Consider the following 26,418-nt stretch of genomic DNA (forward strand, 5'->3'; position numbering starts at 1 on the left):
TATGGTATGAAGTTGGCCTCTTGAAAGGGGTCTCATCTCATGTTCCTAAAACTCTTTCTGGGCCCAACACCCACTGTCTGATGAAAACAAGGAACGGCACTTGTGTTACCAACCATCTGCTCTAAGTAGATTGATTTGATCTATTGACTTCCCTCCCCATAGACACACTCAACTGCTGTGGTCTCCTGCTGGCTGCTATTCTTCAAAAGTGCTGGACATTTGAAACACCTCAGCAATGTGATCTGCTCCACACTAGCCAAGTGGCTAATGCCGCTGCTTGCCAGCCACATGATTAATATGCTGCCATTTGCTGTAATTTTATATGACCAAGTGCGGGGGGGAGAGGAGGATACAGGACCAGGACTCAGGGCTGACAGCTGCTTTGCACTTATAAACCTGGACTGTAATTTAAGGACCTGGAGATATTCCACAGGAGTGGCTAGTGGCAGCAGTACAGAGAAATGTGTTGTACATTGCTTGAATTCTCATCACCTGGTTGCTCAACATTCACTGCTGAATGTGTGAAGTGCCATAGCTCAGTAGTAGAGCACATCGTTGCATGCCAAAGGTCAACCCAGAGTTTCTCCAGGTAAGGTTGGCAATGTCCCCTGTCTGAAGTCCTGGAGAGCCCCTGCCAGTCAGTGTAGACAATATTGAGTTAGATAGACCAATGGTCTGGTGCAGTATAAGGCAGCTTATCCTTCTCACTTCCTATTTGGGGTAATGCTAAAGCTCCATGTATAGTGATGGATCTGAGATGGCTCCTTCACGCATGCATCCAATCACCACTTGGTGCTGCTGTCATCAGCTAATGAACATAGAAATGTGAACTGGCTGTACATGTGACTGCAATTAACATGCACATTTTTAATAGTAGCCGAGGGAGAAACCTGAGCAGGGGTGGGGACAGTTTAGCCCTTTCTCTCTCTCCCAAAGTCCAGACTAGGGTGGCCATTTACAGACAAAATCTGGGATAAAAATATAAACAAACAACAACGCTTCCCACATCTCCCTGGCACATGCATGCACATGTCCTGGAGGCAGGTTGCCCACATGGATTCAGCAGTGGTAAGGAGTCACCTTGTGGCACTTGGTTGTGTGAAACTGCCTTCTGTTCCCTTTTACTAGGGAAACTGTTGGACTCTAACCCTTTGCAACTCTGGCTTCTGTGGCAATCCACAAGATAGGCAGGGCTGTTTTCACTCAACCCCAAATTGCCTGTCTGTCTCTCTATCCGTCTGTTTCCATGCCAAGTTAAGCACATCTGCATAAATTTGTTTCAGTTGCATAACTGATCTGTTTGTCCAAAAGCCTGGGATGGCTGAGGGCAAGGAAAATGGGGAGGTGAGCTGGCATTGTGGGTGAGGGTAAACAAGGGCCAGGATGTAAGCAAACAATACCTGCAGGTGTGCACGGGTATGGATAATGGCCAGGAGCAAGGGATACAATGTGGGTGGGTGGGTGGACAGGGACTAGGACCAAACAATGAATGGCACACAACTGTCTCCCTTGAGCGCTGGAAACCATGCTTTGTATTGAGGCAACAGCAGAACAGATGCTGCTTTTTCCACAACCGGAAGGTACAGAAATATTTGTGAATGGAAAGGCAAGGATTTTAGGATGCTAAATCCTCCCCCATAAAAACGTAAGAAGAGCCCCTGCTCAGTAAGACTAAAGGCCCATCTAGTCCAGCATCCTGTTCTCAACAGTGTCAAATCAGATGCCTCTGGAAAGCCTGCAAATCTGGAATCTCCAGATTCCAGATTCACTCAGAGCAGGAAACGTACAGCTTGTTCGGCTGTGCATTGGAGCATCTCAGAACTTGCCTATAGTTTTGTCCCTGTTCTCCCCAAATCTCCTGCAGATCAAGCAGAAGGGGAATCATTCCTGTTATGTAGCTGGTGAAAGTGATGAACAGAAAGGTTACCTGGCCAGTCCTAAAGAGAAGGTCTGTAAATAAATTAGGATTCATACTCTGTTCAAGTTCAGTCTCTTATTACCACTGGACCTTTTTATTCCCTTCCAAGTGTGTGTCTCTTAGCACAGGAGTTCCCAAACTGTGGTCCTTGAGCTTCATTCAGGGGGTCCGCAGAGTGTCTGTAAAAATACAATTAAAAAACATACAGCATCTAACATAGCACTTTACAATTGCTATGACAGGCAGAAAAATCATTAAGCGGTCTGCCAAGACCCTCAGCAATTTTCAAGTGGTCCATGGGGGGATGGAAGTTGGGGAACCACGGCCTTAGTGCATGGAGCTATGTGTGTTTCCCCACTTTTGTCAGCCAAGCCCAACACACTTGCTTTGCAGCTGAGGTCTTCTACTCACAGGCCTGCTCAGTTTATGATCCACCATGCCAAATAGCCCTCTGTCCATGTAGGAGCAGGGGTCATCAATGTGGTGCCCACAGGTGCACATGTTCCCACTGAGGCATTTCCTGGTGCCCGCAGGGTCCTCTCCCTCTATTGAAATCAGGCTTGAAAGAAGCATTCTGTGGTTGCCAATAGAATAGTTTGTGCTGCTGGGTGCTTGGTTGCGGGGCATGTGCTCAGACTTCTTTTTCTGCTGACTTGGAAAACAGGGGAAGAGACATTTGATGGCAGACAATAGTACACAGCCTGTAAGCTGCTTTGGGTTGGCTTGATTATATGTTTTGAAGGCATACCTTACAGTTCTGCCAGAATAACTCCATCTAGATCTGCAATATTGTCCTTTATTCTAAATCCAGAAAATCACACAGCTTTGTCCAGAAACTATCCCTCTCCCCATATTCATTACTATTCCGGTTTTAAGCTACACCTGACCAGGGCTACTACCACTCACGCATCAACATTTACCAAAATGGATGGTGAAGCATACATTATTTAAAATTGTCCAAAGGACAATTTTCCTCCAGAGTCAGTTCTCCTGTACTGAGGATGAAGGGTGTGGAAGCCAAATGTGGCCTTCCAAGTCTCTCTGTCACAGGGCACACTCTCCCCAGGCCAGACTCCCTACCAGCTACATCTGCTCTCCCCAGGCTACATCTCGCATTGACCCTGCTTTGCACCCCCCCCTTTGAGTATTTTTGCCAGGTTAGAATATCACTCTGAGAATGCTTCTTGCTTGCCTGAATGGAGGATAGAGAGGGGTGTGTGAGTGTGTATAGCAGAAGCTGCCAGACAATTGTACAAAGGTAAAATTAACATTGGTTGCTCTGCCCATTTTTGCTTCTGGCCTCACCCACCACTGGCGTGTGGCCTCCAGAGGCTTGCTGAGAAGGAAACACAGTCCTTGTGCTGAAGAGGATTCCCTGTCTCTATCCTTTACTTGAAACAAGCAAACAAAAAAGAAACACCAGCATTATAATTGTCCTGCCATTAAATGCCATGTGACTCATAAAGGAGAGAATGGTATAAATAGTGTATATTTTGAACCCAGTACCCATGTCAGGAAATAAGTGTCCATGTTAGCTTTTCTGTGCTTTATAAAGAACCAAATAGCTTTCCCTGTGGATATGTTTCCCAATGTATGGGTATTCAAATACATAGATTAGTTACTTGACATCTGACCTCGCTGGACCTGGGGAAAGAAGGTGGCCACTTTCGGATACCTTCTGGGAACTCATGGATATCCAAGCAGAAAAATATTCAGTAGCAAACCACTAGATCAAATGGGCATCAACTACAAAGAAATGATGATCTCACAGATATTTCATTGGCTTTTGGCCCCAGGGTGACAACTGCATCTGCAAGCACCCTATGAAACTCTACTGTGATATCCCTTGAATAGAGACTTCCCTCAAAGCAAAAGGTCAATTGAACAACAACACAGCATGTGCCTTCAGCAACTGATTATGCCAAAATGACCAAATGCCACCTTTTTGTCTTTGTCACAGGGGGAGATCATAAATTAGGTGTGTTATACCTACTTCCAAAAGTCAAAGGCATAGGAAATGTGGTGGAACCAACCTGTTCCTGTAATACAGATATATAAGTTATTGTAATCAGACTTGGCCTTCTGTGTAAATACAGTTTCTTTCCTCACATTTCCAGTTCAAGCCAGACTGGATGTGCTCACAATTTGTGAATTTGCATCTGCTAATTGCTTTGCTTCTCTGTCTGAGGGTTGAGCTGATGTAAAGAGGAGCTCATCTCACAACAAACCTTGTGAACTTTTGACTTTCACAAGCATGCTTAATTTATACAAATCCAACCGTATAAATTCTTCTCCGGTGGCCTGATGTTTCTCTTTTCTTCACCCACCACAACAGAGACACATTCCCCTCCATGTCTCATTTATCTCTGACACAGGAATCATAAAGAAAACATGGTGCAGCCAGAATGCTGGGAAGCAAACATGTTGCTAAAGGCACTGAAAGCAGCACAAAACAGAATTGGTGAATGCCCGCAGAAAGTCAGCTGGGAATCATACATATGTGGTTCTTCACAAGCCAGATTTGGCCACTCTTGATTAACAATGGTTAGTGATTTTGGTGGAGGGTAGGTTACTTAAGCTGCAACTCTGCACGCTTACCTGAGAGTAAGTACCACTGAACTCACGGGGCTTACTTCAGAGTGGACATGTATAAGATCGTACTGTTAATGTCTAGCAAAGGATTTAGTGGCTTATTGCCCCTTCCCTTGTTTTTAACTGTTCTAAAAATGATAAAATGTATTGTTTTGATGTTGGTTTAGGGGCAAACTAGAGGCACTGGATGCATTCCATTCACACAATGAACAATTGCACAAATGGTGTTTAAAAAGCTTTCAGTCTACAGTTGTAGGGTGGGGCTGCAGCTGCAATTTACTTTTTTAAAGCCATCTGTACAATTGCTCATCGTGTGAATGGCATCTCTGTCTAGCTCAGCCATTAGATCGGTGGTTTTCAAAGTTTTTGCCTTCAGAAACCTTTTCTACGTGAATGAACTTCAATGGATCTTCTTAGAACCTCTGCATATTGAGAGGATTCAGGGGTGTGCCCTATGGTGGGTTGGGAGTTGAAATAAGGCAGGTTGGGATCTACTAGAAGACTGCTGGGTGGTTTGCAATATATTGGCAAGGGCTTCTGTGTCCCAGTTGCTCCCCACACCCCTGATTAGGCTATTAGAATCCATGATCTGTAGTAACTGAGATGGTGAGCTATATTTGTACTTGCATGTACAGGGCATTCCCATGAATGGTTAATGGGATGCTGTAGGCAATCAGCCCTTTCCTTGGAACCACTACTTTGCATCTGGCTCTCTCCTTCCTCCTGAGTCACTGTTGTACACCTGGCTCCACTTTGTTGATCTCTGGGCTCTAGTACAAAATAGATCCCAGAATCTTAAATCTGCCCACACCTGACCTGAGATGTCCTCTCAGTTTACACTGTGTACCACCCAGGCCTATTAAGGCATACCACTGCCCCACACATGAACAGACAGAGCACCCTATTGTATTATTGCAGGGGAAGATGGCTACTGAGGTGATGCATAAGTGGCCACCCCCTTAAGAGAAATGCGTAACAGCAGAGATGAGCCAGGGGGGGAGTGCCTTTTGGCCTGGTAGGATAACCCCCTCCTGATTCTGCAGCTGATAAACCAGCAAATGGTCAGATCCAAATGTGCTGCAATTCATGTGAACCAAGTCAGTGTGATATGGGGTTTCTCACACAGTGAAAACAACCTGCAAAACAAAATCACAAGCAGCATCTTAAGGCTTTATAAAGAACAGCAAATCTCACTTCCCACTAGCATCCAGGCTTTTGCTCAGCTACCCTGCAGGATCAAGGAATCCTCTCTAAGTGAAATTTGCCTCATCAGTGACAACCTCTTAGCAGAATTAATGTAGTCTGCAGACGATCTGTTCACCCCTATTAACTGAAACAGTATTTAGCTGCTTTGAAACACTGGACCCATTTGTGCATGCAGCTGAACTCTCTGCAGATTACAATTAGAAAAGTTAAATAGCACGTCCCAGAGCCATGCCAGTATATAGAGATGTTGTACGTTTTAAACTGCTATCCAAACAAGGATCGATTTTCCATTTGGTGCCAGCAATTGCTATAAGGCTTCCTCAGGTAGATGTCCTTTGACTTGGGTTCACAGTCAGAACACTTTACGTGACGATGGGTGCTTCCTAAAGGGAGACGTACACCAGATCCACTTTTTCTATGTACGCGTTTGGCATGTTAACTTCCAAACATTCCTGGTTTTTTCAGTCATTCATTGCTCTTCCACCACTTAGTGTTCACACACCAATGGGAGAAGCTTGAAAAAAATGGATCTGGAGGGGTTTTTTTGGTCCTACCCCTCAATCACTTCTTCCCACCCTCCACTGCCTCATTGTTGTCATTCTGGGCACACACACAGGTATTCCTGTTCCTGTGTGTGCACATCTTTTTTAAAAAACAAATTCCCAGGAAGTGCACAAGAGCAAATGTTACCAGACTTTCCATGATCAAGTTTCACAATGGGCAAAACAGAAGTTTGTGCTTTGGATGGGGGGAAGATATCAAATTGTATTTGTTTCTTTTTCAGTTTTTAATACTGAGCTTTGGTGCAAGAGTGATATATTATTTACTTCATGAAGGATTGCCCAAGAGTGATAAAGAGGTCTTGTGCAACATATTTTTTAAAAAACGCCTGAAGTGTGAACTGCAATTAATTACTCCAAGGTAATCCGCATGTCTTGTGTTTTGAGATAAGAGCTCCTCCTAACTGGGTTGCTAAAATTTGTACATTCCTTCAGTGTGCAGCAATTGATGGAAATAGGCACATTCATATCATTTGGGCCATCAAAAACAAAACGGCTACATTGTGCACAGTTGAGGAGCAAACAGGAGGGGTATGGCATTAGAAGCTACCAGCTGAAATGTCACCATACGTGACAAACCACCCACTCTAAAAAATGTGCTAATGAGCTTCCACACCAGCAGTGACTGCAGCTGTACAATGGGTTATTTTTATTAACTGGATTTTCTATGGTAAGGAAAAATCCGGATTAAATGTCAAAAAAGTCTGAGCAGGCATTTTGACGATGGCAACATTGTGTGAATACTGCAAAAAATGTGAATATGAGCAGCACCAACTCCACAATAAACTCCCATCTGAAAGCACCCACATTAACTCAAGAGTCTTGAAATCAGCAGCTTTTTGTTGAAGTATTTTCTGCTTTCTCTCCCCACTTGCTATAACACAACTTTTGACCAACCAAACCTGGGGCCATTTCACACAATCCCTCTTGGCTGTCCATATGTGAGTTGAACCAAACCCACACATTTGGGGTGGGTTGAACCAAACCAGCTTGCCGCTTTACAAAAGCAAATTCCTTTCTGTGTTCCTTATATAATTACATTGCGCATTCCAATAAGAAATAAATGTTTGTTTTCCGTCCAAATTGGCCTAACTCCAGATCTTTGATGAATTATTCCACAGTGTCAGTCATTCTTTAGCTAAAGGAAGAGTAACAGCACAAGCCTACGCATGTCAACTCAGAAGCTCCACTGAGTTCAACTGGACTGACTCCCAAGTAAGCGTGTATAGGATTGCAACTTAAGTCTTTTCCCAGGAATGGACCAGACTATGTCTGCAGCTGATATCAAAGTTTAGGCCACCTCCACACAAGTGTGCACTGAATTCCTCAAATATCAGCAGTTTAAGAACAAGGGACTGTGTGATAATAAACAGGTATGACTTTATGGCACCTCTGTGTAACAACAGATGTTCTCATTATTGTTTATTTCACAGATTGTTCACTGAACATATACTGTATCTCACGTTCTTGCCCAAAGTCTTCAGAGCAACTTACAAAAAAGCATAGAAGTTTTTAGGGAAATGTTTATTTTAAAGCTACTATTTCAGAGATTCTCTGGATTTGCCTGACACAAGACCCTCCTTGGAAATGGCTGACTGATTTGGCTTGTCATACAAATTCCTTTAAAAAACAAAAACAAGAGCTTCACTTCACAGGTATTCCCATTTTTACCTATTTAATATTGGAATGCATAAAGATGTGTTCAAAGACAACACTTATACCTTCTGAAAAATGCTCTAGTTTGGGTTTTTAATATGTCATTTCTAAAAAGAATTCCATAACTGAGCAGCTGAAATCAACATTGCTTTACATATGCTTGTCAAATGGACTTAGCATATCGAAATGCAGCAGAATGACATGTTTTGTTGAGGTTACAGACTGCTGTTGTACATGGGAATGGAGGTGATCTCGGAAGTAGAAGAGAGCCTAAGGTACAATACTCTCGTATAAATACCTATTGCATTTTATTTCTAACCCAGATGAAACTTGGCATCCAATATGCACTTCTTAGCAGTTATCAAGACCAGATCCAGCTTGGCAGGATCCTTGCTGATGGGCCCCCTCCTAAATCAATAGGCTCATTCCTGTGTAGGTGAGGTTTGGCAGGGTTACCTGGTGTAGGGTTGCCATATTGCCCAGTTAGCCTGGTTTTACCCGGATTCTATGCATGCCACCCAGCGCCCATTTAGCCCCTTAGGTGGCCCGGATTCTCAGCTTTAATTTTTTAAAAAAATTAAGTTTCTAGGTGGTCCGGTTCTCGAGATATACATCAAAATGTCAGCTGCCCCCAACTGTAAAATCTTTCTTTAAACAGTACTGTATAGCACTTCATAGCTTTAACCCCGCCCATTCAGGATTGCAGCCAATCAGTGAAGCCAGGGTTGTGTTTCAGTTTCATTGACCTGAGGCAGTGTCTAGAAAACCTCATTGCAATGCCAGAAAATGGTGGTTTCCCCCCGTTTATCTGAAAATCTCATAAATTGGGTAAGTATATACATTTCAGTTTTTTTCCCTCTTGTGTGCAGGAGTCAGATCCTGGGCAGTGTTTTGAAAACCTTCCCAATACTTGCTTTTGTAAAAGCAATGCTAATCCCATATGCCCGAGTAAATCCCATTGAATTCAATAGGACTTACTTTTGAGTAGACATGGTTATGAATGTGCTGAAAATCAATGGGACTTTGGAGTGAATGTAAAAAAGAATTGTGTTTGTGTTCTAACTCTTTCTGTCCCCCTCTCCAGTCCTATTTTAAAGCAAGTAGGCAGGGCTTACTTAGGTATTAACGTTTTTATTCTGTAGGAACCTAATACTGATTTCTTTAAAACTAATACTGATTTTTCTGCAATGACCAACTGGTTTGACAATAAACTGTTATATGGGCTGTATGTATTTATACATCTGCAGTGTGTGCGTGTATGGAGTCTTATGATTCGGAATTTTGGGTTGCGTGAATGAAGTTGCTTATCACTTGAGGTTGCATTTCTGTCCCTGTTTGAGTAAGCCGCACTGAATACACTGGGACTTGCTTCTGAATAAATAAACCTAGGATTGCACTATAAATATCTTTACAGTTTATGTAAATAATAAATATATTTGATAGTCATGCTTATATAAATATTTTTTCATTTATCATATTTTTGGTTTTTGGTTAGGAACCCTAACTGGTTGTGAGATGCTTAGTTTTCTGCCTTACTCATAGGAATCTTCTTGTGGTTGGTATGGTATTACATTTAGGAAAGTGTTACTGCCTTTTGTGTTGTTTTTTTCCTATTTGCATTTCACTTATCTTTAACCTCACTCCGTTACAGCCGTAGAAGCAACAGCAGCATATGCAAGATAATTAACTCCCATTAGTGATAAGAGCAAGAATTTATAATTATTATTTTAATTAAACAAGAGGCTTATCAGTGCTTTGAAGAGGACCAGATATTTATTTTCTTTCTGAGCCCAGGACTGGGTCTTTCATGATGCCCGGGGGGGGGGGGAGGGTGCAGGAGAGTAGTCGATAAGACAGACATCCTGGCATTGGTAATCTAATTAGCAATGTATGTGTGGGATTGTTGCACACTTCCAGGCCCAGTTTCATTTTGAGTATGGAGGTGGAACCTGTGTAGATGTGGTTGATCAAAGGGAGAAGAAATTTTGAGTTAAGCAAAGCTCTGCTTTTATAAAACCTAAGAAACATACAGATACTTTGAATGTCTGAGTGCCTGCACCAGTGGAATACTGGAGGAACTTGTAAAACTTGCTGCAACAGTATTTAGAACTGAGCATGTGGCGTGAAAGGCTCCTTTTCCTAACATTTTGGCTTCTTGTTTTTCTCCACCCACCACATCTCTGAAATATATTGTATATGTAATGGTTAGCCGTACTGCTGCCCTGACTTACTTTATGTTTGTTGCTATTTTGTGTTTTTATTATGTTTTTATATTGATTGTGCATTTTTATTGTTTTTATTATATTTGTAAGCTATGCTGAGCTCTGTTTTTAACAGCAGAAGGGCAGGATATAAATCCTCTTAATCAATCAATCAACATTCCATAGTGTTGGAAACTAGAGTCTAGGCATTTAAGGCTGAAAACGTTGCTTTTTTTAAAAAAGATTTCTCACATCTTTCCCCAGTTTTTGGTGGTAATTCCTAGGTGCAAAAACAAAACAACTGGAGAATCCAAATATTAATATGTAAATAATTTGCACAATATGCGAATACTTTGCATAATATGCATAATTTGCAAATTAGCCTGCCCAGATTTGTGGAACTGGAATATGGCAACCCAACCTGGTGTCAGAGGCAGCCATGGACAAATGCAGCAGTGCTCTGATCAGTGCCAGGTAGGTGGGCCTGGGAGCTGGCATTTTAATTTTATCAAGATTCCCCTAATGTAGCATTGCTGTGCAACAATGCACAAAATTAAAATTGCAGCTCTCCAAACAGATCATTAGAGTACTGGAAAATTTGTTTTAAAGGAGGACCCAGACCATGAGCAAAGGGCCCTGCAGGGATGCTTGGGCCCTGGCAGTAGTCCAAGAATGCGACCTACTAACATATGTCATGGCTAAGAACATAAGCCATTGTGACAAAGTGGTTAGAGTATTGGACTAGGACCTGGGATACCAGGGTACAAATCTCCCACTTGGACATTATGCTCACTGGATGACCTTGGGTCAGTCACTGTGTTTCAGTCTAACCTACTTTACAGGATTGTTGTGAGGGTAAAATGGAGAGAGGGAGAACCATGTATGCCACCATGAGGTCTTTGGGAGAAAGGCAATAAATAAATAAACAAATAAGAAAAGCCCTGCTAGAGCCTGACCTAGAGCCTGTTTAGTCCAGCATGTCCACAAGCAGCATAGGAGGGCAAATAGCCTTCTGCCTAGGATGACCTCTTAGGAACTGCCAACAAAGAAGAAAAATAACACTGCATTTGTTAATTTAGATGTATAGGTGCAAATTTAGAATAATTTCTGTCATTTCAATAGAAATACAATCAGACCTGTAACCGGGGGTTAATGGGTGCACTGACACTCACCCCCCCCAGCTGTCCTTTCCCCCCACTCCAGGATTTTTTTGGGGAGAAATCATATTTTTAATTTGTAACATGACAGACAATGACAGTCTCCATTTTAAGAATGACAGCTTGTTTTAAGAACAGGAGCACAATTTAAGAACAGGACCCTTTAAAAAACCAGTGAGTAAGGCAGGGCAAGTGCACAACAAAAGCCTAATCTGAAAGGCTCCCCAAAGGTCTACTCACTCAGGACTTTCCCTGACCAACAGTGGATTTTTCATTATGATAATCAACCTATAATTACTTAAGTAATCCAGAAAAAAAAAGTCTGTATATTAACATGACCCTTGAAAAGTTGATATTACAGCTGTGTATTATGGGCTAGAGTTAGACCCCACTCCTTGGATTTTTCTTTGCTCTGCTTTTCACTTTCCGTTTCTGCTGTGCTCCCTACCTAGCCAGCAATATAGAAACATGTTTGTTTGCCTGCAATAAGAAGTAAGAGTTTGTTTATTCTGCAGTGATTATGTGTAGAGCACGATTGGGTGCTTATTACTAAAGGGTGAAATAAGAGGTAACTTAAAGTGATCTGGAAAAAATAATCTACCCTAAATTACCGTTTACTCTTTTAAAGCATTCACTATACTCATCATCATAGTGGCTATTTCCTTTTCTTTTTCTTGAGTACTTGATGGCAAATGATAAAACAGCCCTAGAGTAATATAAACCCTGCTGTGCACACTACAGTTAGCTGGATGGATGGCCACCTAGCCTGCAACTCAGGCCTAATTTCTGTTTCCCCAATGTGTGCAGCTCAGCATAAGGCCTTTTCAGAGTTTCTGCGGAGAAAAATTAATCCAGCAACCACTAAAAAAATCCAGCTGTTTTCCACAATTAGTTTCCAATTGCTTAGTTGGTCCTTTATGTAGCAACAAGTTAAAACTGGTTTTCTTCTGATTGTCCAGGAGGAAGGAAAATCTAAAGGTCAGGAACAAGACAAGAAAGAGTTAACACCTTTTGGTAGTTCCTTGGTCAATGTATCCTTAACATTTCTTCTTATGAAACAAAAAATATGCCTGTCGTTTAATTCCCAGTGTTCACATGAAATTTTCCATTAACTTGACCATTACATAGGGCATTATGTAAGTTAACGTACTTTCTGCATGGAGGAGAGTGAAGGGGAAGGTCATTGCGTTTCCCTTTCTCTGGCCTAGCCCCAACATAGTTTCCACTGGGGGGGGGTTGGCTGCACTATGCACCTCCCCGCAAAAAATGCTCCATCTGACAAGGAAGGCAGGCTACAGGGCTGAATACAATGCATTCACCATAGTGAGGAAGACTAACAGTTGACCTGTGTGTCTGCCCAGTTTGCTCTCTTGGTGCTGTAGTTGGCCAGTTTCAAAGGTCCTGCTCTCCCTTTTTATGGTGCTTTATGTTTAAACTGGACAGTCCTTTAAACAGGGGACTCCTTCAAATAAAGCACTATCCTCTGTAAAGTAGGGCACATGACCGCCCTACCTTTCTTACTGTTGTTCTTCTGTGACTGGTATTCAGAAGCATGCTGCCTCTACTCCTGGAGGTAGTATACTGCTAAGGACAGCCTACTCCTCTAGGAATTTGTCTAATCCCCTTTTAAAGCAATTGACACTGATTGCTATCATCACATCTTCGTCTCAAGCTTCAGTGCCTGATTTCAGCTGTAATCCCTACCTTTAGCTGAATTCCTTATTTTTCATGAACTTAACGTTATAAGATATTTATCTGCAAAGTAAAAAAACAAAACAAAGCAAAAACCTCTTCTAACTCATGAGAGGGAGCAGCAGGGGAGAACTTTAAAGCTCCTCAATCTCTTCAAATCCTCCTTGCAGGATTTAAGATTTCTCACAGTGAGTTCTTTTGGTTACTTTCTTTCATTGACAAAATCCATCAGAAGAGAAGCAACATCACTGCACTGAATATGCCAGTCTATGTCTTTTGGACTCTGCATGGATCAATAGCACAAATTCCTTGTGATAAAGAAAATATATATTTCTTAAAGGGGTCTGTTGTTGTTCAACAAACATGAACAAGACAAAACAGTTGGTTCCTAGAATTGTTCCTTTGGCAGGACTTGTGACAGATGGCACAGAAGGCTGTACATCCCATAGATACGTATTGCAGATAATAAATAATGTACTAAAACATACTAGTAAAAAACAAGGACAGCTTTTCCTAAACTGGTGACCTCCAGATATCTTGCACTCTGGCACCAACCAGTGTGGCCTATGGTCATGGATGATGGGTATAATAGTCTAAAACATCTGGAATACACCAGGTTAGGGAAGCCAGAGCTAGGCAATTATTAGTCCACTGGGTTATCCTGTTCATCTATAGGCATTCAATGTACAGTAGGGATAAATTTGTACCAGAACATATGAAGCTGTCCTGAAATGATTCAGGCCACTGTTGATTGAGTTTAGTATTACCTACCCAAAGGGTGATCCCCCAGCTTCTATCAGCTGCAGCCAGTGATGGCTGGGATGATAGAAGCTGGAATCCAGCAACATCTGGAGGGCCACAGGTTCCCCATCCCTGGTTTACCCTGCCTGCCTTGGCTCTACAGGGTCTCAGAGGTCCTTTCTAACTAGAGATGTTGGCAGAACTTGAACCTCTGCCTAACGTACATAAAACTTGTGCTCTGCTACTGAACTATGGGCACTGAAGGACCTGATTTATTTCTTGGTGACTTCCTGCCCCTATCCGGTACTTCTAGTCTTGCCAAATATCAGGGTTTGATGTGGTAAGGTCACATTGGCACTAGCATCCGTAGCAGAGCTTGGAAAAGTTACTTTTTTAAACTACAGCTCCCATCAGCCCCAGCCAGCATGGCCACTGGATTGAGCTGATGGGAGTTGTAGTTCAAAAAAGTAACTTTTCCAAGCTCTGATCCGTAGCGTGGTAGAAACGGTCAGGTTGAGTCCTCCACGAAAGCCCTGTTCCTCAAAAACTAGCCTGAAATGGCCATCACCCTCCTGAATCCCCTTTACTATTAGCCTTAGCTCTTCTTTCGCTCTCCCCATTTTGTTTAGCTACGGCAGTCCATGAGGGATAATAGCCCTTGTTCTTGAGACTCTAATTGTAATGTGTATATTTGTCCAGTCAAATGAATTAATGGTAGGGACTTGCTCCAAGCTGCACTTCAGTCTCCCTGCCTGCTGCCCTTTGATACCTGTTTATGTGATTTTTATTGCTGCCTGTGCCAACATAATCCTGGGAATTGTAAGGCTAGAACATAGGAAGTTGCCTTATACCAAGTCAGACCATTGGTCCATCTAACTCAGAATTGTCTGCACTGACTGGAAGTGGTTCTCCAGGGTTTCAAGCAGGAATCTTTCCCAGCCCTATCTGGAGACGCAAAGGATTGAACCTGGGACTTTCTGCATGCAAGGCAGATGCTCTACCACTCAGCTGCAGCCCTTCCCCCAAACAATCCCCAAGGAGGCAGTGGTGGTGAGATAGCCCATTCTGGCTAATAATGGAAGGGCTCAGCTTTATTTATTTTGATTTATTTCCCACCCTGACTCAAGGGCTTGGCATCCATTTCAGCACAAGAGACAGGGGGAGAAGAGAAATGCCTCCATAAGAAACTGGCCTCTTGCAATTTCTGTTCTTCTTGACTAAAATTTGTGTTTACTAAAGTATGATGATGGGCAATGAGCAACCCTGTGATCTCTCTCCAAGCCTGATACAAGATGTTTGCTTTAATCCAAAGGAATCCAAAACACAGGACAACTCTGGAACCTAGAAACACAAACTTTTGCCCAATTCTGGCAAGAAAAGCAATGAGCAAAGAATTCAAACAGCGCCTGTACAAGGGCTGCCAAAACCTTTCAGTTCCTCAGAAACCAGCCTTTGCTGTGAACATCCTGAAAGTTCATTGAGTTCTCTGGGCACCAGCAGATTAATGACATTGCCAAACTTCTCATTGGTTTTTAGAGCAACAATTGTCTTTATGGATGCAACAAGCAACACTGACTGAGGGCAAGACTGATATTGTGTCAGACCTTGTATTGTCAGAAGCCCTTTACCAGGGCCACCCTTTGTGAAGTTCAAGAAGCTTGATGTGGCAGGTTTGTCTTTGACTAAAGCCCTTGGCTCGCCCAGTTATCCAACTGCAGACGCCAGGTGAACTACATATATGTCACACCCAGAACTACCCTGCCATGACATTCACAAATAAGAGTAGCAGTAGCAGCTCAGAAAGTGGGGTGGTGCTGTTTACCTGGCCTCCCATCACCACCACTACTGTGGCATACTGGGAGGGGTGAGATGGCAGTTCATCACAGTGCAAATGTACTAGCAGGGGCACCAGATTGGCTCTGCAAGTGCATTTGCACCATGCCACCCGTGCCACCTCTTCACCCCTTCTGGTGAAGGGCAGCAGTGACAGGAGTTGAAGTAAGCAAGGCCGCCCTGCCAAGCATTACTGGAGAGTAGGCTAGCCAAATTTCACCCTGACATCAAACACAATAATAATAATAATAATAATAATAATAATAATAATAACAACAACAACAGCATTTCTTAGACATCTTATACTAAGACAGTCTCAAGGCAACTTAAAGAGAATAAACACACAAAATTTAAAACAGAGCAACAAGAACTATACAATATTAAAAAGGATCCCTCCCCCCCAAATAGATCTCCCCACAGCAGCCAGCCAACTATGTCTAAATAACTTAAACACCCCACAGATATCATCAGATGCCTGGGAACAGAGAATAGTATTAACCTGACATTAGACAGATGTTCATGTTGGTGACAAGTAGCCTAGGTCAGGCCTGGTTTGCATATGACTTCCAGAATGGTTGTGGTGGTATAGAGTTGGGCCTTGTCTCTTGAAGTGGGGCCAGGAGGGAGAACGATGGCCTCAGATTATGTTGCAGGGCGAGGAGCACTGAAAAGGCCAGGAGAGGCCCAGGTTGTACACAAACTCTAAAACCTGTTAAGAACCATTTAATACTAGAGGCCACTGCCATATCCTATGGGAGTGAAACTCAGAAGTTAAGAACATACAAACTCAGAAAGTTGCACCAGGCCCCAGAATCTGCTCAACCATGAAGATAATGTTGGCGGCTGGGAGGGGGGATTGAATGGATAAGCTGTGTTCTCATGGCTTTTGAGTGAATGAAACCTACACAGAGAATAAAATTCCCTCCTCCAATGCCTCCCACCCCAGCCTGCTCCATTCCTAAAGAGGAATAATGGAAATTAGGCCCTGGGGCTTGATGAATACATCTGCAAAGAATTGAAAATCATTTCAGAACAATCAGAGAGCGGCTGAAAGCCAGAAGCCCAAACAGTTTACTAACTAGAGCTGCATACGCACCAAACATTTAAGCACATCCCGCCATATCCTAAGATCTGTAGTTTACCCATCACAGAGCTACAATTCTCAGCACCATTAATAAACTACAGTTCCCTGAATTATTGGGGGAGATGTGCTTTAAATGTATGCATGTGTTGGTTTCATAACACTAGGTCCTTATCAGGATAAGTTTAGATAGGAATCTTTAAAGATTTTGGCTGGTTTTTTTTTTTTTAAATCAGCAAGTGAAAAAGCAACAGAACAGAATCTGGGTATTTATAGAACAGTGCCTAGAGAGAGGCACATTGTAAATCATTTTAGGCCTGGTAGATGGCAGGAACTCTATAAAGCATCAATCTTTTTGTATTTATTTATTTATTTACTGTCTGCCACCACCAGCAGGGCATAGAAACCTATTTCAAGACGAGAATCTGCCTCTGTGGTGCAATCAAAGAGAGATGCTATACTATAAATATGATGGCACATTTTCACATTTGTCATGACAAATACAGAATAGTTGTCAGGATGTCGGAATGTTTGCTTGGGCTGCTTTCCAGTGACATAACCAGTTCCTATTACAGCTTCAGTGTAATAGTTAATAACATAGTCATATGGATGAGATTTTGGAGGATCTGTACTGAACCCGTACCAAAGTCATCAGCGTGTGTTATACTGGAGCAACGATCCACTCAGCAACCACCACTTGCAGCATCCTCCATCTCCACTGCTGCCTATCCACACAAAAAGGTAAGAGCTGGTATTCCCCTTCCTGCTTTGTTGCTACATCACAGCTGCAGACAGTTTTGCTTGTTGCTTCACCAGTATGGCCAATGGAGAGATGGTCCAGTAATATCTGGAGGGCCACAGGCTCCCCATGACTGTTCTGTTGTGTGGGTTGGAGGAGGCACTGCAGTTGCTGCAGGCAGTATGTGAGTATGTACTGGTGAGGTGGGTTAGTTGCAAGAAACATGGAGACAGACACAGGCTCAAATGGGACTAGAGACCTTTCCTGATACTGTACTGTGAAGAGCAGTCTCATACCTATAAGAACATAGAGTGTTGCAGCAGCAGACCAATGTTATCTCAAGACCAGAGAATGTGGTCTAACCAGCAGGCCAGATCCTTATCTCCCATACCCATCGCTGGCCAAATTTGACAGGTGGGTGGGGGCTGCCCACCTATCAATTACCTGATGTCACAGTGATGTCAGGTGATAATCACCGGAGCTTCAAAGCAGCACACAGGGCTTGCAAAGAGTCCCACATGGTGTTTTGAAGTGCAGTTGATTATCAGCTCACTACCTATCAGCTGATGGGCAGTGACTTCAAGTCTACTTTCAGCAGGGATCCGCTGTGCAATCGAGTTCCCCAGAGGGAACTTGGTCACACAGCTGATCCAGCCACATCTCTACATGCCTCACACTTGTTGTCATATATGACACTGAGTGTGAGGCAAGTGGCTGTATTCTGGGGAAAACGGCCTTGTGGGCCAAATTGTGACCCATGCCAGGCTAAATATGGTCCAGAGGCTAAAAGTTCCTAAATCCTGGCCTATCTAGTCTGGCATCCTGGTTCTGACAGTGGTCAACCGATTGGAAGCCCACAAGCAAGACATGCTGTGGTGCCATCAGAGTAGGACTTTGGGGCCAGAAAATCAGGGTTCTAGTCAGCAGAATGAGCAGGAGGGCCCCCAAAGGGATGAGCTGGAATATCTAATTTCTGAAATAAGTAAAGCATTACACACCATCGAATCCAGAATTTAAAACTGTCAGAAAAAAAGTTGCATTAATGAGGATAGGAATGCAATAGTTCTGTCTTGCTGTTGTTACCCAGCAATTGGTATTCCAAAACATGGTGTCTCTGATCCTGGAAGTATATTGCATATATAGCCATCATGACTAGTAGTCACCAATAGCCTTATCCTCCATAAATATGTCTAGTCCCCTTTTAATCTCCTATAAAGGTCTTACTGGTAATGGCCTGAAATAAACCTTCTGGCTGCGCTTATTTGGTGGGGCACTCTGTGCAAGCATGAAATCCACCCCTCTTCTGTATGATTATTATTAAGCACTTCTGAATTCACCCTCAGAAGCAACCCATGGATGACAGAGGAAAAATAGGACACACCTTGATTGTAGAATTTAGACCCTGACAATAAGATCTATGACATGAAAAGTAATGAGAGAATTGTCCCATCTGTGCTGCACAGACCTGGAAAACAAATTCTCTGGCCAAGGGCTAGTGATGGTTCCACTGTTTTCACTCTTCTGTTCCTGAGAAGGCAGCGATGGGATTTGTCTGTGAGGCTAAATCTGATTGGAGCACTTTAGAAAGCTAAAAATAAATTGCACCTGTTTCAAAGTCATTGGGAGATATTGCTGTTTCACTCAGATGCCTTCTTTGATTGTCGTATCTGGAAGAGAGTTGTTTTCCCACATAGTTTCACTAAGTCCATGCTTAGGTGAGAAAAGTTTGACTCTCCATCCCTACCCCAAACGTAGTGACATTGGCCTTAGGGTGTGTGAAACTGATCAGTACACAAGAGTCCAACTAAAAGTACAAGAGGACTTAATGGAGCTGCTTCTTGTTTATGAATCCACAACAAAGTGGGATTAAATTATTAAGAGCGACAGCTAGGGAGAATCATGCCTGTCTCTGTTTAATCTTCTGTATAGGATAATGTAACTAAACCATGGGAATAGTACATGCCACGGAGGTTCTCAAGCTGCGGTCAGCGGATCACTGGTGTTCTGTGAGCTCCATTCAGATGGTCTTTGGAAAGATTACTGAACAGTCAAGAGTATCTGTATTTGGACCTGCAGTTGACTCCCCTCCCCTCCCCCACCCCCCAAAATAGAGATAGAGTCTGATTTGACCAGGGCCAGGTGTATCAAGTCCATGGTCTAGGGCCCATGATTTTCATAATATAGTGCTGGTGCAATCTACTAACTTTTTCCTTAAAAATTACCAGTTATAGGGGCCTTCTCAGCAGCCTGGCTTAGGGTCTGTGATTTTCATAAATCAGCACTGGTTTTGATGATGATGATACCAGCGCTAAAGGGGGGGAAAGTTTATTACATGGTGTGTTGAGACCCCAGCAATTTTCAAGTGGTTTGTGGAAAAAGAATAAAAAAGTTTCACAGCCACTTGTTTATGGAGATTAGGGATGAAACATAATAAAAATCTCAATGAAAGACTAATCTGCATGGATTTCTTTCTAATTTTCATCTCATTCCTTGATTTTGATTTGACATGAGCCCTCCCCCCCCGGTTCTGTTAAAATATGAACATCTACAATTGTGTCATTGCATATTTTACACATGTAATGTATTCATAATGCAGTATATGCAGAAAATGGTCACACCAGGCTCCATGTTCTTTCTGAAGTAAATGTCCCTAGCAACATCCATTAAGTATCTCTTTGCATAAATAAAGAGGAAGGATCTCTTTACCGGGTAAGGGTGTATGCATTCAGAAGGTCACAGGTTCAATCCCCAGCATCTCTGGGTAGGGCTGGGAGAGACCCTTGTCTGAAACTCTACCAGTCAGTGCAGACAATACTGAGCAAGATAGATCAATGTTCTGATTCAGTATAAAGCAACTTCCTATGGCGAGGTGACCAGCTGCCACAGAAGCCCAACTGCTGGAAGCAGAGTAGAAAGGGGCCTGCCGTTCCATCACCTTTTCTAGACTCCTTGCAAATGTAGTGGTTAAGGTGTTGGACTATGACCTGGGAGACCAGGGTTCAAATCCCCACATAGCCATGAAGCTCACTGGGTGACCTTGGGCCAGTCACTGCTGCTCAGCCTCAGAGGGAGGCAATGGTAAACCCCCTCTGAATACCGCTTACCATGAAAGCCCTATTCGTAGGGTTGCCGTAAGTCGGAATCAACTTGAAGGCAGTCCATTTCCATTTTGCAAATATCACTCCAGTTCTACTCCCCTCCCTCTTAATCCCAGCCCAGTCTCACTCTCTGAATTTTCTATGCTAATGGTTGGCTTCAGATCAGTCAGGAAGCAAAGGACAGGAGGTGAGTTTTACCTAGGAACATCTCCACTCTCCCCCTTTGTTTGTCCTTTGGCAACGTGCATAGAATACATGCTTAATGCAAAAAAAAAATGCAAATTGCTGCTAGGTTAGGAGTTTTTTTTTGCTCCTAGCTCAAAACATTACATCTAAATCAGGGGCAGCCAATATGGTGCTCTCCAAATGTTGTTGGACTACAACTCCCATCAGCCCCAGTCAGCACAGCCAATAGTCAGAGATGATGGGAGTTGTAGTCCAGCAATCTCTAGGGGGAGAGCCACAGGTTCCCCCATCCTTGCTTAAAAAGGGCTAAAAAGGTTACAGACAAGATGAGCTTAAAAGGGACTAGAAGCAAAGTCACCCCCTATATTATGAAAGGCTCCCCTGATTAATCAAATGTCAGTGTATACACCTTGCCCCAACCTGATGCCCTCCATATGTTTTCAATTATTGTTATTATTATTATTATTATTAGTTAAATTTATATCCCACTCTTCCAGAAGGAGCCCAGGGTGGCAAACAAAAACACTAAAAAAAAATTAAACATCTTATCTTTAGAAACATATTTTTAAATATCTAAAAACAATTCCAACACAGATGCTGACTCCCAGCATTATAGCTCACAACATCCCTGATCATTGATCATGTTGGTTGGGGCTGATGGGACTTGGAGACCAACAACATTTGATTGTGAAGAAGTATAGGCTGGTAGAGAAGTATAAAGAATAATTAAAAGACCCCACTTTAGTGAAACTGACTTAATAGTTACAATGCCCACTATCATCCAGGTCATCATCCCACAACAGTTATTTCTCTTTCTTAATGCTCATATCCTTCAAATAATAATGGATGGTTTTCAAAATACTTCAGAATTATCTCTTAGAGTTAAGCTGTATACGTGTCACACCAATAACTATATGGTATGCATGAGATTCATGTGGTTGCTTCATACACTATATTTTCTTTCTATAACAGCATGATAGAAACGCCAACCCAGACATTTATTTAAGTGGACCAGTGTCACATGCTAACAAGGTGATAATCTGCAGCAACATATGTCATGTGTGAATAGGTTGATCAGGGTACAGGTGTGGAAAATGTGAAGTAATAACCAAGAACAGAATGCTACTCTTGACATATACAGAAAGCATGTACCATACTGCTGTCCAATTGTCTCTAGCTGGAATAATGATGGTGTCCCCAGACTAGGTCTAAGCACTGGAAACACCTTTTATTTTTAATTAATTAACCATTGTCTGTAGATTGCACTTGTTTCTTTGCATATCAGAGAGCAGAGCATGTGTTGAAAACATGGGGCACAGACAGATGAGCTTTCCATTCAAATTCCTACAAGCTTCTCTTTGCACTAGTCAAATTGGGCTCACCGCCTCTTGCATTTTGTATCCTGTTTTTATTCTGACCTAACCACAACATACCCTTTGAATCCAACAAGTCTCCCTCAATGAACTGCTTTCTGTACAGCTCGTAAAGAATGTAAGACAGATATCAGCTCTTAATTCTTCTGTGATTGGCCTGCTTCCTTCCTGATGTTAATAAAAGGATTCAGAGGGCTCAGGAAGAGGATTTAATGACCTAGTTTTATTTCTTACCAGCTGCCCTCCAGGCTGGATATGAAAACTGTGTCAAAAGCTATGATTAACTCAGATTGAAATAAATGTAAACAAAAATAATTATGAAAAAGGCCTTTTTGCGTGCACAAATGTCTTGATCCCACTCTAGATTTCTATGTTTTTACATACACACACACACACACACACATACAGAGAGAGAGAGAGATGACAAATCAGGTTTTCTACTCCTGTTTATCCCTGCTGTAAGGTCATTCATTATGCTCAGTAGTTTGATAGGTCCACTAATTTAAAAGTCTTAGCATCCATGTATTAAATTTAACTACGACTCAGATTCTCAAAAGTTTTATTCTGCCACAAAAAAGGCTTCTGTGTCTACTTCATTCACAGGGCCTTTAAGAATTCTTCATAATTATGGTAGCTACACGGTTCTGTTTACCTTATTGTGAGGTGTCTGAGGATAGTATGTCTCTTTTTCTTTCCATTACATATTTCTGCAGCCTCCCTAGCTGCTCATCCTTCCTAATCGGAAACAGCTGCATGATATCTTCCCCTGGGTTTTGAAAAATGGAAAGGCAGGAAGACTGGTTACCAAGCACCTGAAACTAATGCACTCAGTGATTTTGTTTTTAAGGGGAGCCCTTCCTTTTACTTGGGGTGCTTTCACACTGCACTTTATTCTGTTTTTCTGATGATTTGTTATCTGGTAATTTGCGCATTATATTTGAGCTTTCACACAACATACCGGGTAGCTCTGGAATACTGGTGGAATGTAGTGCAAGTGTAGCGCTAATTTCTGTAATAAATGATACCCGAAATAATCCGTTAGCAAGGCTGGGAACCCGGAAGATCGTGGGAGTTTTTCGCTAGCTGCTGCCACTCACGTGACAGGCATCCCAGCATGCAGTGCATTCCCGCCCTTTAGTCGCACAGGTTTGCTTGTTTGTTTTGCCTGAGGAACGTTGTACCAGTATTCCAGCATTGGCGCAGATAGCAGCAGCATTTCCTACACACACCCCAGTCTTGATACAACTAAAACAATTTAAAAAGTCAGATCCTAAAGGGAGAGGGCTTGCATGGTGACGGGATGAGATCTTAGAACTCCTACACAGTGGGGAACAGGGCTCATGGGTGAGGGACGAAAACAAGCGTGTGAAAGAAAGTTGCGCGAAATGCCACTAAATCGGCTGAAAAAGTACTGTTCCTTATCGCAAGAGGTACTGCAGTGTGAAAGGGATTTTAGAAATCGGGACAGAAACGCTACCTTTTTAATCCGTTAAACTAGCGCTATTAGCCCCATGTGTGAAAGCAGCCTTTGAAAAAAACCTTTCTATGCCACTTTCTTTAATGGTAAAAAAGACTTCACTTAAAAGAAAAGAAAAAACAGCTGTCAGGCATAAGGTAGACAGCCCCTTGGCTTCCGGCTCTTAGAAGAAAGTCTAGATGAGGATGTCATAGGGTTTTCAGGAAGTCCAGGCCCCTGGGAAGGCTACAGAATATAGACAACCACAGGAATGATTTGTAGAATGGAAGGAATAACTCTCAGAAAAGCCCTCAGCCACCTTGAAAGTAAGGTATGTGCAACAAAAACCCCACAGTCCCACTATCAGAATGTCACCAAAATTTCCTCTCCCCTTTATTTTGGAATGCAATTTCTTTTCTCATTAACTGATGTCAAATAGTCAATAAAAATGCTGAACATTTCCTACTCGGGAAATGTCTACTCTACTTACTTGGTTATGGTTATCCCCACTTCCAGAGTACTAAGGAATGTTAACTATTTTTTCTAAGATCGGATGTTAAACGCCTGTGTTATAAAATGGTTGCTTTCTTTTAGAGGCTGTTCCGGAGAGTCAAAGTGCTTAGGAGTTTGGCAGTTAAGAGGAAATGAAACCTAAAGAATTACAGGAGGGGGGTGGAGAGATAAATTTAACAGGATTGGGGAATGGAAACAGCACAGATTTGGAGTGGCTGAAAGATTAGGAGGGAATTTTTGTATATAAAAATAAAGCTGCTAGATAGAGAAAAGTTAGTTCAGAAATCAGAAGAAATGAAATGCTGTAGAATTTTAACACTGGAGAAAGTTTGAGGGCCCAGTTGGATCATTGTAGCAGAAAGAAGCCAGAACAAGGCCACACGGCAACGAGAGGGCCTTCTCAGTGGTGGCCCCCAAATTATGGAATGATCTCCTTGATGAGGTGCACCTGGCGCCAACACTGTTATCCTTTCGGTGCCAGGTCAAGACTTTCCTCTTCTCCCAGGCATTTTAGCATATTGTTTTAAATTTTTAAATTGTGTTTTAAATTGTTTTTAAAATATGTTTTAAATTGTATTTGTTTTAATGTTTTTAGTTACTGTAAACCGCCCAGAGAGCTTCGGCTATGGGGCGGTATATAAGTACAATAAATAAATAAATGGACCTAGAAGCTGATCTAAGGGATGCAAATTGGTAAGCATTCGCTTGGTTAGTCTAGTCTAGGTTTAGCTGAATGCATTTTCCTGTGTATGTATGTTTGTCCCTGCTCCTATGGATAGCTGTTCAAACACTTTTTAAAATAAGTTTTTTAGAAGTATCTCTTTACAAAAGCTTTAATTTGTTATCTTACCAAAAACAAATAAACACATAAATTAAGTTTGGGGCACTCTGATTTGTTTGTGGGGAGAGTAGGTGCTGTTGGTTCAAAGCAGGGGCTATCCCATACTTTCCAGTATGTTTTCCTATTATTTTCCTTATTGTTAAAAGTCCAAACATTTGGTAAGCAGTTTTGTTGTGCAAGACCTCCCAGTCAACTGTAATAGCACAGTCTGGATTTGCAAATATGTTAGTGAATGTCACCTGAAAATAGTAGCAATCCAGAAGCACCCCAGGTTTGGTTTTCAATTTGTCTGAGGACTTATTACTCATTCCATGTCCAATTGCTTTATCATTCCACCCCAGTTTAGGGAGTTGGCCAGAAAGTTCAAAGGTTTAAGGGCTGTTTAGCGGAGGCAGCGAGGAAAAAAAAGGGGGGAAATATCCATTTGGTGGCAGCTATTAAGTTAACAAGAAAGAGGGACTGGTGTGACTGGGTTACTCCTTCCCCTTCCCTCTTATGGTAACCCATGCCATCGTGCGGGCCAATTCACATGGCCTTAATGATGTACTGTGATTTGCTAGGAGGATCTGCAAGGTTCATAACATGCTAGGGAAGTCACTTAAGTGTTTCAGCCCTTGCAACTCAGTCCAGTTTATCTTTCTTCACACCAGTGGAGTTTGGTCCCTAAAGGCAACTGAGGTTCTGCCCCACCAATCCCAGGCTGCCCTCAGACAGCCCTCACCTGCCTACTTTATTACTTACAACAAGTCCAGAGGGTGACACTGGCTGTGGGCTTCCTCTTCAGAGGGAAGGAACGGAACAAAATTAGAATTAGTTGGCTTTGCCTGTCATTGCGCTAGCTGCACCTACTGTTGAGCTCTCTACCTTCTGCCTCACCAGTCCCAATGGGCACCAGGCACCACTGCGTCACATCATTATTTATATATTTATTATTTTATTATACTTCTTTTCCAGCTTTCTTCCATCATCAAACACAAGTTGGCATTCATGTGGTTCCCGGGGGTCTCCCATCCAGGCTTTGCCCAGACCTGCTTAGCTTCAGGAAAGTGGAGGTCTTGCATGCCTTCTGACCATACCCTGGGACATTTGCTGCATCACCCCTCGACTCACGTATATCTTTCTATGTTGGCACACAGTAAATGTGGGTTGTTGTTGCAAGTTGGGTACCCACTGAGCCAATTTCACAAGTGCTGCTGCGGAACACACCATTGATACCCACAGTTAGAGCATCCCAACTTCATCCAAGGCTAACTTACATGTTGAGAAAAACAATGTGGTACTATCATCCTGAGAGGGTACCACTTCAGAATTTAGGCAGGAAATCACATGTGGTGCCCATAAAAGTCTCCCTGACTGTGGAAAGCTAATAGGACAGATTAGTCTTTACCTACTAGTTTTCTGAATGCATGGAGTTATTTTCGTTGACGGTTTGATGATGTAGCCCCTTTCCTGTGTTTTGAAGTGGTACAGTCCCAGGAGAGTTAGGTTGTACCAGATTACTTTGTTGAACACAGAGATGGGTCTGAATTCTCTTTCTTTTGATAATCTATATTATCAAGCACCTGATATTCTGAC

General features: G+C 42.5%; 2 long non-coding RNA genes across 2 annotated transcripts; one reads left to right on the forward strand and one right to left on the reverse strand.

The window, feature by feature from the left end:
* Positions 1-2,016: 2,016 nt before the first annotated feature.
* LOC133382340 (uncharacterized) lies at positions 2,017-24,056 on the reverse strand. Its single transcript, XR_009761910.1, has 3 exons — positions 23,980-24,056; positions 22,686-22,799; positions 2,017-2,097 (listed from the first exon to the last, which is right to left on the reverse strand). It is a non-coding gene; the product is annotated as an uncharacterized LOC133382340 (long non-coding RNA).
* Positions 23,675-26,418, forward strand: LOC133382339 (uncharacterized). The gene is made up of 3 exons (XR_009761909.1): positions 23,675-23,820; positions 24,598-24,695; positions 25,798-26,418. It is a non-coding gene; the product is annotated as an uncharacterized LOC133382339 (long non-coding RNA).

The sequence above is a fragment of the Rhineura floridana genome, chromosome 3 (genome assembly GCF_030035675.1).
Source record: "Rhineura floridana isolate rRhiFlo1 chromosome 3, rRhiFlo1.hap2, whole genome shotgun sequence".
NCBI classification, from domain to species: Eukaryota; Metazoa; Chordata; class Lepidosauria; order Squamata; family Rhineuridae; genus Rhineura; species Rhineura floridana.